Source organism: Amphiura filiformis, chromosome 17 (assembly GCF_039555335.1).
Source record: "Amphiura filiformis chromosome 17, Afil_fr2py, whole genome shotgun sequence".
Classification (NCBI taxonomy): Eukaryota; Metazoa; Echinodermata; class Ophiuroidea; order Amphilepidida; family Amphiuridae; genus Amphiura; species Amphiura filiformis.
The window spans coordinates 23,855,733-23,870,267 of NC_092644.1; the positions used below are offsets into that span (position 1 = coordinate 23,855,733).

At 37.5% G+C, this 14,535-nt stretch overlaps 1 long non-coding RNA gene across 1 annotated transcript; it reads left to right on the forward strand.

Annotated features, from left to right (window-relative positions):
* Window positions 1-1,327: 1,327 nt before the first annotated feature.
* On the forward strand, window positions 1,328-12,981 carry LOC140138336 (uncharacterized). Its single transcript, XR_011856982.1, has 3 exons — window positions 1,328-1,417; window positions 9,488-9,802; window positions 11,938-12,981. It is a non-coding gene; the product is annotated as an uncharacterized lncRNA (long non-coding RNA).
* The last annotated feature ends 1,554 nt before the right edge of the window (window positions 12,982-14,535 follow it).

The following is a 14,535-nucleotide window of genomic DNA, read 5'->3' on the forward strand; positions in this document are numbered from 1 at the left end:
CAAAATGCTTCTTCTCCCATAGATTACGTAGGACAGTGACGCAATTTGCACACATGCATTGTTATTACCCAATGTCTATAGGGTCCTCACAGATTTGGGGTCAAAGGTCATTAAAGGGTTATTTCCGGTATAAAACGAAAAACCTTCAACAATTTTTATTAGCTAAGAAAACAATAGGAGAATGAAGTTATGTTCACACAGGAATTGTTATACCCAATGTATCATGTGGTATTTTTTTTATAGGGTTAAAGGTAATTTAGGAGTCACTTCCGGTATAAAATGATGATAGACATGCACACCACTCCACGCCATACATAAATTCTGCCAGTCACATTTCCCCAATATGAAATTTTTTTAAAGTAAAATTTCAATTTTAATTTTACTTCATTAAAGTTTGGCGGAGGCGGGGTTCGAACTCACGGCGGCGGACTGCTTTGGACACACTATAAACCCATCAGCGCCTTAGACCACTCGGCTACTTGTCTTGTTGGAATTCATTTGGAACTTATTCGAAGATATAATCGCAACTTCAACATAGGCCTACCACGTGACAAGCAAAGGCAGAAAACGTACCGTATTTTGGAATTATATTTCAAATAAAAACATTTATGTGTATTATTAGCGCTCAATTGTTGTTAACTGCGTGTTTTATACAAAAAAAATCAACGATAAGCATGATAACTGGGCGTCTATATGGACAATACATTATATCGATTTTGACACGTGCTTGTGTCTCAGTACATTTCCATGGTCAGTATAGAAAAACCTACCATTTTTCTTGTATACACGTTCGATGTTTTTATCAATTACATAAAAAATCCATTTTAGACCCCAAATGTTTCTTCGGGAAATAAAAGATTAGAATACCATAAAAACGAAACAGTAATCTTTTGCCGGGTCTAATGTTATTTATACATAGATTTTTTAACGTTTTTTCTATCCTTATTCTTGCTCAATTAAAAAAATATTTTGGCGTATATAAAATTTAAATAAAATTCTCTGCTTCATAAACGACCTCAAATATGCCACAATTGGGTATCACGAATAGTTATATATGATGTGCAGTTAATATTCATATTTTCTTTTATACAGAGGATGCTTCAGTTTTGACAGGAAAAATATTTTCTTGAAAACCCTCTCACTCGGTTATTTCAAAACAGTAACCACGCTCCCTAGAATGTGCAATAATTTAGCATTAAATTTTTTCTTATTCTAACAGCAAGCGTTTCTAGAATGAATTATGGCGAAATGTGGTGTAATAGACATGTAACGCCATTTCACCTACCACAGGGGTGCTCCTCTTGAAAACGGGCTCTCCTTCAAGCATGATACAATGACAGCCTACGTGGAAAGTACGTACCGAGAATCGCGACGTGTTTGGAAGGTATAAACATTGTTAAAGGACCCAAGCCTGGTGGTGAGTGTTGACTAAAACACATTAGTAATATTTTAAGGTCACATACATGTATAATATTGAGAACCGATTGCTAATTGTAGAGGTTTATACATGTAGACGCGTATTAAAGTTAGCAATGTGAATCACATGCAGTGCATGCGGTAAGCGTTGGATTCCTGCACTTCGAAGGAGGTCATGAATATTTATGTTATGACGTTTTCAATAACTTTGGAAAATTTAGCTCAAATTAAAGCCATATTATAACCCCGGTGGGGTCACTCCCTGGCAGGGGGGACGCATATAGTCGGGATTATGCACTTTCAGTTTCTCATGCGTTTGAACGGGAATTGGATTGCGTACTTTTTCGATGTCTAGTGAGCAAATTTCTTCAATATTTTGAGAAAATGATGTCAAATTTTCTATTCTATATTGTTTGGTAATAATGTCTTTTGCCAATAGTATGTTTAAAGTTGTAATTTTGTGGTTTTGATCGCAAAGATCGGATATTTTCGTTCGATTCGAATTCTGAACCCTTCGCATAAGGGTGCCGATTTGACAGAACTTTGACGATAATTTTGCCTTTTTGACACTAAAATGCATTCGATCCTTAATTTTGTTTCAACCGAGTCTTAAATTAGCAAGCACAATAAGGTTGGTACCACTTTTATATACATTGATAAAATTTTTAAGATTTTTTTTCAAGTTTCTAACTGTCGCAAATCGTTGAGTTTGTATTTTCCCATTGACATCCAAAATGGGAAATACGAGTCTGATGGACATAGGAACGGCGTCCATGAGACTCAGCGAGTCTAGACGCATAGGACCGTTACCACAAGCACAAATTACCCCCTTTTGCAGTCGATTTCAAGGACAAATCATGAAAATTTACCCCCTTTTTTACTCCAAAACAAGGACAAAATGGTACTCTGAAACACCCCTATTTTTTAGATTCCGAGGACACATTTGCAATTTTGACCCTATTTCAACATTTCAAGGAAGGGATTTTTAGGCCTATGAATGTTTTTTTTTCAGTAAATTAACAAGGGCATCACAGAATTCAAGTAGTACCCCTTGCATATAAATCAGAACCGAGAACAATATTGATCATGGGATGAGTACAAAGTAGGAAACCAAATTTATTGCTGTAGTTTTTTTATCTGGCCACGGGATCAGGAGAAAATAATAAGAACCCCTTTTTCAATTTCTTGAGACATTTGTGCAATAAAACACCCTATTTTTCCAATTTCACGGACAAGTTTTGTCCATGGACATGCCCTAAAATGACCCCTTTTTCCTTGATTTTGGTAACGATCGTGCGGTCAGTATTGCAAGTTGAGTGACCCCACGGGATTATAACATTTAAAAAATAAAAATAAAAAATAGATTAGTATTCATTATTTTCAATAAAATAAAAATGCTAGCATTTACTAGGTACATGTATGACAGGGATCGAAACCTCAGTTAAGGGGTACTACACCCCTGGCCAATTTTGTGCCTATTTTTGCATTTTTCTCAAAAATTATAGCGCATTGGTGACAAGTAAAATATGTATATTATAGGGGCAAGGACTGCAACTACTGCGCTGAAAATTCAGCAATTCAAGGCAAGTAGTTATTGATTTATTGATCAAATAGTGGTTTCCCTCATTTTTGACTGTAACTCCACAACTGTTGTCTGTGCTGAAATAAAATTTCCAGTGCAGTAGTTGTAGTCCTTGCCCTATATTAAATACATATCTTACTTGTCATCAATGTGCTATAATTTTTGAGAAAAATGCAAAAATAGGCACAAAATTGTGCAGGGGTGTAGTACCCCCTTAATGCTGGTTTCATACTACCCTGCTGCTTGCTGCTTGCCGCTGGCTGCTTGCCGCTGAGCGGCGTGGCATACGCGTATTGCAGACAAACGGCCACAATCAAGGCTTGTCATTGGTTGAAATGCAAACAAAAGTATGCTGGAGGCTTAACCAGGGCTGTCAACTTTTTGGAATTGCTTGGCGTGAGACAGAGGCGTACCGGGATTTGCCAACTCAAAGGCAATGTTCATTTTGTACCATGATTACTTGTGAGCCACGGCGCTCGAGAATGTGAAAAGCGGGGGGGGGGTAGGAGCAACAAATTATTCATGACGATGCGTGAGATTTTACACATTTTCGAGCTTTTTGCGTGAGATTTACTACCTAGGCGTGAGATTATACTACCTTGGCGTGAGAAAGTGACCCAATGCGTGAGACTCACGGCCAATGCGTGAGAGTTGACAGCCCTGGGCTTAACACATTTGCTAGTCAGCCAAAATGGCCTAAACCGGCAATACAAATTTACATTGAAATTTAAAAGAACCGCTTGCTCAAGGAAACCTTCATAAATATGTTGTCTATACTTCACTTGACCCAAATATATGATTTTTTTTTTTTTTTTGAGAACTCGCACATGGAATTTCAGAGGGATTTTGATAGCAGTTCCATTAAAAAAAAGCTGCTATCGTCATGAGACTAAGATCTAGAAACACCCCCGTAATGCTGTTTTGGGGAATTTTGCTAGCAGAATCTATTTGATGAAAGTCAATCTTTGACAGAGCCTAATTTTGCTATGGAAAGTGCTATGACAAAAAGGTTTTCAGTGTTGGCTTAATTTCTTTTATACTCGAGGGCTTTAATTTGATATATAAAATGATGCAGTTTGATGGCAAATTTGAATTCACCTGGCATACATGTACCTACATTTACTGTCAGATATCACTGAGATACGGTATGTCCCCTTTTAATTTTGAGCCGAACAAGTGAGGTAAAGCAAAGAAAATTGGAATTTACTACTAGCGCCAATGCATGCACAGTTACTCCGGTGGTTGTAATATAGATACGATCCTCTGGCATGTGTGTGTGTGTCCCATACGCCGTGTCACGTGAGGGGTGTGTTGACATCGAATACACTTTGGTTCGAGTAATATTTCCATCGTGGTTTATTCAAAATCTCGGATATGATTTTGACAAAACTACAGCACCTGAAGTCTTTTTTGCAGAGAATCTTTGTAGTACATTAACAATTAATTGTGCAAAAACCTGAATTAAAATTTTTTTGAGGGCGTTCTTCCCAGCAAATGTTATAATATGGGTTTAACTAAATCTTAAGGGCTGGGGTATGAGCGACCTTGAAGTTCCGGTATCTGGAGAGGGGAAGCAATGAGTTACCCCAAATCACAGCGGCAGGTAGTGACTGGGCCGCCGAGTGCTAATATATATTTATTTTGGAAGGTTCGTGTTTGTTTTAAATTTTGAGGCGTTTTTCCAAAATTTGATATTTTTAGTCATATTTCAAAGCGACATGCCAAAGACAACTCTTTGGGCACATAGTTTGTTATTGTTATTGCAGTTCTTTTCCACATACCCACGTTAACATTCGATTGGGTGATTTACTAATATTATATATTTTATGACTGCAATTTGGCGTTTTCAATGCGTTTTACACGTATCATGAAATTAACGCAAATATCTAGTCACGCTGCTTTTAGAATTTTTACCTGATCGTCGGCTTTTGCAGGCAACAGAATGCAGATTGGCTCACGATAGATGTCGTATTCCTCTATGTGGTTCACTCATTGATAAAATGAGTTTGCGTTCCTTGTAACAAACACACATTGCCGTCTGGAAACCGGGTCTGGTACTGATTTTGGGACAGCCAATAGACTTCAGCGCCGTATCAAATCTCATAAAAACCACACTGGCGACTATGTGTTTATGTTTCCCTGACGAAAGCTTGTGTCTACATCTATTACTATACTTCTTTGGAAACGTTGACCTTTGACCATTCTTAGTATAACGCCCTGATATGGCATTGATATATTCGCTTGATTGGGCACGTTATAGCATCCATTTCATTGAGGTGTTAGGACTTGGTCAGTATAATACTTGCAGGGATACAATAGTTTAACATGGTGTGTGAGCATGGTGAAAGACTCATTATTGATTAGGCGCGGACATATTAAAGGCACAGGTCCTTTGCGTGTATAGCAGAAAATTATAATAGAATATGTGAATAGAATGTTTGGAATTTTGCAACTAAAATACTAACTGCATTCTGCATTATGTATTTATTTATTTATTTAGGCCTATGCCTATTTATTTATTTACTGACTTATTTATTTATTTTATTTATTTGGTATATTAGTTAGTAGGCCTAGTTAGTAATATTCCATGATAGGCCTACGTCGGTTTATTATTGATTGTTGATAACTTGACAACTTGATTGATTGATCGATTGATAGTCATTTCACATTATATTCCTAGTTTATAGGCCAATTTGAATAACATCGTACATTAGATAAATAGACCTATCAGTATTGATTTATTCTATTCAGCAATATCAAGGATTACTATCAAACTTCTCATAGCTGATTGTCAGTTGGCTCAGTGGTAGCATGATAGGTTTTACAACACCGAGGTCCCGGGTTCGATTCCCACCTCTGCCTATTTTTTGCAAGGCTGAGAAAAAATGAAATTTGTGGACTGCAAACTTATTTGGCGCGCGATCTGAGCTGGTCCTTTTCTGGTGGCTGTGTCTGTTACAGGCACACTCCCTCTGCATCCAAACCAGGTTCACGCTCATTACACCTCCCTTAACTAAACCTCCAAAAGTCTTGACAAAATTGTGGCCTCTGTTATAATTATATAAATATCATATCAGACCACCCCCACCCCTACAAATTACTCATCATACAGAAATGACAGCCGATGCCAGGACAGTGACGTAGTGTATCAATATTCATTACCTCCTTCTAAGCGCAGGAATCCAACGCTTACCTGTGCATGCAGCATGTATGTAGGTATGCCAGGCAAACCTTACCACATGCTAGTCAGCCAAATTCGCCTAGAACACACCTGGGGGGGGGGGGCACATCAAAAAATTTTGCTCCCCCAGAAATTTGAGGTGGTGGGTCTTTTGGAGCTGCGAGCAGTCAAAATCTAGGGTCTTTCTTGGCTTCGTATAATATGACGGGCAAACCTTAGTAGTTAATACATTCTTTATCTTGTATTAAAAGATATTTGAAAAATAAAAAATTCTGGTCAAACTCAAAAGTGTTAGCACAGCCTTAGACATATGTTGTTAAGACTAATACTATAATATTAAATTTGTGTACATCGTGGAACATTCAACTATGCTTGTAACTCCGCGACTAATCATGCTAAGTACACGTGCGTACAGCCGTATAACGCTACTCTCTGGCGTCCATATAGCGAGGCTATCTGCGTACAACTGCTTACTACGCACAGCAAAGAGTATGTTCCACGATGTACACAAACTTGATAATTTTTCTATAGTACATGTACGGTAATATTAGACTCATCATGATTTGATTTACACTTTGCAAATTCCAAAGTTCAATATTATTTAAAACCCCATTTCTTTTCAATTTTTCAAAAATTTTCAGGGCCCCCCCTTTTGCATCAGCCCCCCCCAACAAGTGTTTGCGAATGGTCCCTTAATACCACCATTCTTTCCCAAGAATATCAGGATTTGCTTGATATTTTCAGATAAAGTGACTTTACAAGAATTGTTTTCAGTTACCTATATGTAAGGGAGCGTTCATAAATTTATACTTTGGTGGGAGTTGTTGGAAAAGTTGGAACCTTGGACATCAAAAAATTTTGATCCCCTTTAAAAAGGGTGGATTTTTTTTATCCCCAAAAAATTTGTTGATTCCCCCTTCATGTCCTAAAAAAAAAATATATATATACCGTCGTCATTAACAGTGGCGTAGATTTCTTTTTGACATGGGGATGGAGTTGGAGAAAATTTCTTAAAGTCTAATTGCACCTTTTGGTTCCAAAATAAGATCATGGTACAAATGTGCGAAGCGCGTGAAAATTTTTGCCATATTAAAGCTAAATTAGCGATATATGTTACAAAACTGGAATGAATTCACGTGAAGTACAACAAATTTGGCACTTTTTAGGTTTTAAAATGGTCAAATTGCCCGAATCAGGGTTAATTTGGTCAGAAACCCATATAGGCCTACAGGCGTCACCATTGGGGGATGATTGTATGGACCACCCCCCTCTTTCAAAATGTTGGGTGGGAAGTTATTACTCATTGCAGTCATAGTGATAATACACCAAAATTGTAAAGTGTGTATACATTACACATTTTGTTGATTTGAAGCTTGAGAGTAGGCCCCTACACAATTGAATGAATAGGCCTACTTAACAATCATGCACGAGGAGCGCACAAAAAATTTAGAATGTGCATGCCTTCTACCTGATTAGATTTTCAGGTCATTTTTGGGTCATCCAGGGTCACGCAGGGGTCATCTGAGGTCAAATTGCTAATAATTGTTGTATGGGCATGCATGAAATTTGGTGGGTACAGTCAACATTTAGAGTCAAATTTTTGGGAGGTCATTTTTGGGTCATCCAAATGTCACCCAGGGATCATTTGAGGTCAAATTACTACATGTAATAACTGTCATATGGGGCATGAAACTTAGTGGGTAGGCCTACATTCAACATTTAGAGCCAAATGTTTGGAAGGTCATTTGGGGGTCATCCATGGGTCAGATGAGGTCAAATTACTAAAAACTATTGTATAGGCATGAAACTTAGTGGATTCAGCCAACATTTACATGTAGAGCCAAATTTTTGGAAGGTCATTTCGAGGTCTTCATGGGTTGTTGCTGGTTCATTTACTTCTACTAAAAGTAATCGCGAAAGCAGGCGGTCATGAAAGCAGGCGAGACTTGTGGTTCAAGAACCGCCTTGTTCAGAGAATTACATCTTCTTTGATGAGATGCTATTTAGAATCAGGTGACGTTGGAGTGTGGAAATATAGGCATGTAAAAAGTTGAGAAAATTTTAGCTTTGACCTCTGTTAAGGGGGTACTACACCCCTGCCCAATTTTGTGCCTATTTTTGCATTTTTCTCAAAAAATATAGTGCATTGGTGGCAAGTAAGATATGTATATTATAGGGGCAAGGACTACAACTACTGCACTGGAAATTTTATTTCAGCACAGACAACAGTTGTGGAGTTACAGTAAAAATGAGGAAAATCAATATTTGATCAATAAATCAATAACTACTTGCCTTGAGTTACTGAATTTTCAGTGCAGTAGTTATAGTTCTTGCCCCTATAATATACATATCTTATTTGACACCTATGTACTATAATTTTTGAGAAAAATGCAAAAAATAGGCACAAAATTGGCCAGGGGTGTAGCACACCCTTAACAGTATGTGCGCCATCAAAATCCCAAAAACTTGTTGCTGCAAAATTAAACTTATCCCAAGTCCAGGCCCCTACGCAGAGGTGTGTGGGGGTGCGACCGCACCTCCCCAAATAAAAAAAAATTAAAAAAAAGTCCCAAAATATAAGAATTTGCGATAGTAGCGAGAAAAAAAAATCAGTTTTTTTACCTTAAATTTGGAGAAGAAAGTCCACTTTTCACAAAATCGCCCACCCCCCAAAAAAATCCTGCGTACTGGCGCCCAAGTCTGAACAAGTTTGAAATTAAACCTCCATGGTTATGATGCTTGGAAGTTTGCACGAGGGCACTTTTGATTCAAACATTGGATTTGCTGGGGTTTTTTTGCGCCATCAAAGATCACATTTTTTCCCCTTGGTTTTTGTGATGTAATCATTTGGTACTTCAAAAAATGCAAAATGCAGGTTGGGATGATGATGGCTCACAATGTTATACATGTACATTATGCACCTCCAAATTTTATCATTGTAAGGCTCAGAGAGGCTGAGATTTCATGATTTTTTAAAGGTGAATGAGGGCACTGTGCACGCTCATACTGTATATAATGTATGTGAGTTGTTGGTGTTAATATTTAACAAAATAATTTTAAACATTTTTGTATCACAGATCCATTACATAATAAGTAAGATTGGCTCTTAAAAACTTATGAAATGTATCTTCCGTTCGTGAACTTCATGCACATTTAATATGCGATCTTTAGTATGTGAACTTACGTGGTGATTACATGTGCTTGTTTGCGTGTTAAGAAACGGGACGCATAAGCGGATTATTTATGTGAGTGATTGGAACAATCACATTTTAATTGTAATTTAATTTTTATTTTGCCTTCATTCACAGGCTAAAATATGTCTGGGCTCCTTCAGCATCAGCAAAATTTGTAAAAGGTGTGTAGGATGTGTGGCAGAGATTTTCGTGGGCCTGGATCAAAGTTGGCTGGAACAAGTTTTGACAGTAAGGGTGTGGATAAGTTATCAAACATCACTTGGAATACAAAACTGTTGCAATACTGCAATGTTGACATTACACATACATTGTAACAACATTCACCCACCACGGTTTTGTCATAACTGCGTCGATTTATGAGAACCTGTGAAAAGAAGGAAGCATGTAGACAGACGTGGATATCAAGTCGCACATCATCAGGCTATAATGGTGAGTTGCTTGATAAGCCTACCTTCAAATACCAGTTGGCTATATCGAAGCCAAAATGACTTTTTGGTTATTTTTGTTTCTAAACAGTTTTTTGTCCTATATAATCTATCTCAACATGAAATGACAAAATTTTTGGCCTCGTGTCCGAGAAAAAGGTGTGCAGCGCCCTCTTGTGTCACCATACCTCATCAAGACCCAAGATAACAATATCATTAAAATCCAAATTTAAACATGAACAGGGTATTTAACATATATGCGTAATGCATTGCAAAAAATCACAATACTGATCTACCGAAAAACGATAGCTTTGGACTCTAGTCAAAACTATTGTGTGCAATTTTGAAGCTGGAGTCTCGAGTAAGGTGAGTGTCTGCCATGTAAGCGTCACACTGCAGGCACATAGCAAAAAGAAAGAATTTAAACTGGGCGCCCATACGCAGTCACGGATATCTGGTTTAGCAATATGCAGAAGCATACATGATGTAGTCAATGGTTCCAAAAACTAAGTCCCCTGACATAACTAAAAACTGTTAGGCCCCTTAAGTTGATTTAAAGTGTGAAATGTAGCCTGATTAGTTACACATTACATGTGCGTTACTTTTTTGTTCAACATTTTGTCGTTCATCAGAAAATACAGCCATTTATGAAATTTGAGGCCCAAAAAAGCTACATTTTTTACATCGGGATTTCAAGTAGGCCTACTCACATCTATGCATTTCCCTTAAACAACTTTAATGACAAGAATGTTGAAAACAAACAAATTTGATGAAATTGCTCTCATTATGGTTTAAAATCATGGCTGAGTGGTTATTGTCAATTGAATGTGATTAACCAGGTTTGAATGCACTGCGGTCCAGGTGATTCCATGAAGGAATTGAATGAGTGACTGGAGTGCACTGCCAAACCCCATTGGACATCTCTGAGACCATCTGAAGCAAGCTGGAAACAAGAATGTAAATTAGTCGGGTATCTACCAGGTTTTAATGTGCATCCACCAAGGACTCTACCAAACCAACTTTTTTAGCTTCCTTTTATGGTCCTATAACACATTCAAGATGTTAACAAAAAATATTTCCCGGCACTCCGGCCATATTCAAGGTTAAAGGTCAACACAGGGGTCAAATTTCAAAGTTGCTTAAATCTGGTTAACAAGCACACCAAATTATTCCTATCATTGTAAGGATTCAGAAAAAGTATAGTTTGACCTACCTGCGACTTACCGTTCTTGAGTTATAAGCAAAAAGGTCAAATTTTGAGCGGTGGTCAGTTGTTTTGGCCACACAGGGCCAAAATTAATAATGCTCCAATTTCAGCATAAATTTAATGGTCTAAAATTGCTCGTCATGCAAAAGCAAGTCAAAAAAGGAATTGTTTGCACTGTCTAAAATGCTTCGTTATTGACAAAATTGGCCATAAAGGTCAATCTCCCATTACAGCCTATTGACCACAACCTATGTTGTGACGTTTCCTAGGTAACGAAACATCCTACATGGTTACAACTATTCCTTATTTTACTTATTTTTACATAACAAGCAATTTGAGAAATATTTTTGTTAACATTTTGAATATGTTATAGGACCATAAAAGGAAGCTAAAAAAGTTGGTTTGGTAGAGTCCTGGGGGATGCACATTAAAACCTGGTACATGTAGATACCCGACTAAATGACAACACAACACTGCAAGGGTTGCTGAGAATACTGCAACGTGCATGGAGTCACCTGCACAGCAATGCATTCGAAACCTGGTCAATAGAATGCAGAATCGTTGCAATGAATTTGGTGAGAATGAAGGTGGACTAATACATTACTAAAAAGGAAAACAAAACTTTCACATTGCACAAGTCACTTTGAACCTTTGTAATCTTTCACATCCAGGGTCAGAGTTTTGTTTCACAGCGCGAGAATCAATCTTGATTCTTGCAGAATAAATTCTTGGTAATCATTTGATTCTTGCAAATCAACTTCTGTGTAAACTACAAAAGTTTGTGAGAATTTACTTTGATTCATGCAAATCTGTTTGCCAGAATGTTTCGAGAATCGATTCTCGCCAAAATTCTGACCCTAATTTCCCACTTCTGAATATGATGTTTGTGTTTTGTTCATAATGTAGTATTATTATCTTTTGTTTTTACACAGACTGCCCAAGTTGACCAGACAAACCAGGACACTAGTCTCTATTATATTATGTTACTCAGCAACCATTCTGACGTTCAGAAAAATACTTTCTAGCATCCAACATTCCATATGAAGCAGATTATGTTCTGTGCATGGATTTGGTAATAGCATTTGCCAATATTGTTGATCAAAGAGGCAGCAGGATTCCAAAGGATCACAGCTGCTGTTTTGTGTTCACCTTTTAGTGAAACTGAACTGTTTGGATTTTAGATTTATTCTCTCAGTAAGCAGCATCTATAGAGATTGATATTTTTGATCGCATTATTAAAGAAACAACAGGATTCTCAAGGATGTCATCTCTTTGTGAAACTGAACTGTTTGGATTTTAGATTTATTCACTCAATAGCATGTACAGAGATTGCACCACCTTTGCCAGGCAATGGATCATGTAAAATAGCACAGAATATCTAGATAGAGATGCTATAGTATAGCAGGCCGTTGCAGCACATGCCTGCACCCTCAAACTATGCCTATGAAGGCTTGCTAACATGAATGAATTACATCAACAAAACAAATTAAGAACTTAGTTCATTAAGGGGGTACTACACCCCTGGCCCAGGGCCTAGATTTCGCTCCTGTTTGCGAGAATCAAAAGCCATCAGAGTCGCTTCACTTACTGCATGATTCAATGAAAGAAATTGATTCTCGCAACAAATGTTAGGAGAATCATTACGAGAATCGATTCGGTGATTCTCGTCGAATCTGAGGCCCTGTGGCCAATTGTGTGCCTATTTTTGCATTTTTCTCAAAAATTATAGCGCATTGGTGACAAGTAAGATATGTATATTATAGGGGCAAGGACTACAACTACTGCACTGAAAAATCAGCAACTCAAGTCAAGTAGTTATTGATTTATTGATCAAATATTGGTTTTCCCTCATTTTTGACTGTAACTCCACAACTGTTTTCTGTGCTGACTGCTGAAATAAAATTTCCAGTGCAGTAGTTGTAGTCCTTGCCCCTATAATATACATATCTTACTTGTCACCAATACGCTATAATTTTTCAGAAAAAAATGCAAAAATAGGCACAAAATTGGCCTGATATAGTACCCCCTTAAGTATCTGCTAGCCCATTCATCATGTGATGCATTCAAAACCAGTAGTAACTAGTACTACATTTCAAACAAAGCAGTTGCTGCTGCTTACTCCAATAGTACTTTCAATATAGATTATCAGCACAATTTGCTGAGCAATGAAGTTTACAAGAAACTGAATGAATTCAATTTAAATAAGACTAAAATCATCAGAAGATAAATGTCTGGCTTTAAGTGGTGACATCAGTACATTAAAGTCAGGCTTTCACTTTACTTATGGTACATTTAGAATCAGGTACATGAACCATGAAAGTACATACCTAAGCCATCGGTCACAAATACAATTAGTATCACACAGTTGAAAAGAGTAATGTGTTAACCATGATGATTGTCATAACCTGGCCTCTATATTCACAATCTTAAGATCAGGCTGCACTCATGGATGAATTGAAGTAATTCTGATTTTCAATCAACAGCATCACTTTATTAGACGTCCATACATAAAAAGGCACATAATATCGAATGAATGCTTCGCCCGTTGTGTTTTACCATGTACACCGCTCTGTTAGAACTTAGAAGACATAATAACGTCCCATGATGGTATAGAGCTGATGTTCTACGCTGATGATACACAACTGTTACATGATCTTCAATCAGTCAGAGACTTCAACTGCCATCTCCAATCTGGAACACTGCATCCATGATGTGAAAAACTGGATGTGTGCAGACAATTAGATGAAACTGAATAGAAGCAAGACCGAATTCCTGCATATTATTTCCAAGTTCTTACGTAAAAGTAATACCATTCCACGTCTTCATATTCTCTCGGAATCTGTTCATGCAGTTTCTTCAGCACAGAACCTTAGTGATTAGTGTGACCATTGATAAACACCTTAGTATATATCCGCTCATGTGCATAAAATCTGCAAAGCATCTAACTTCGCTCTCGCTAAATTGGTCAAGTTCGAAAGTACCTCGTTCATGCATGCACTGAGAAACTCTTCCATGCCTTCATGAGTTCACTCTTAGACACCTGCTGCAATAGCATAATTCTTTATGGACTACCGCATTATGAAATCGGTAACTACAGGAAGTGCAGAACACTGCAGCTAGGATGGTACCTCGTGTGAGAAAGTATGAACATATAACACTGGTTCTGCAACAGCTTCTTTGGTTACCAGTACGGAAGCGTATTATTATACATAAGATCTTGCTAATAACTTACAAATCACTATGGGTTTGCACCGGACTATATCTCTTAGTTGATTGTGGAAAACAAGCCCACTCGCTCGCTCAGGTCCGGTGCCAAATACTTACTCCAGTGAAGACATTTAAATTGTATGGAAGCTGGTATTTCGCTGCTACAGCACTAATGCTATGGAATGAACTGCCTTTACAAATCAAATGTTCTATGTCAGTGACTAGTTTTAAAGCATCTTTAAATTAAAAACATACTTGTTTTCATTTTAATTATAAATGTGTTTCAGTGTTTTACCTGCTACATGTATGTATTGCCTATTGAA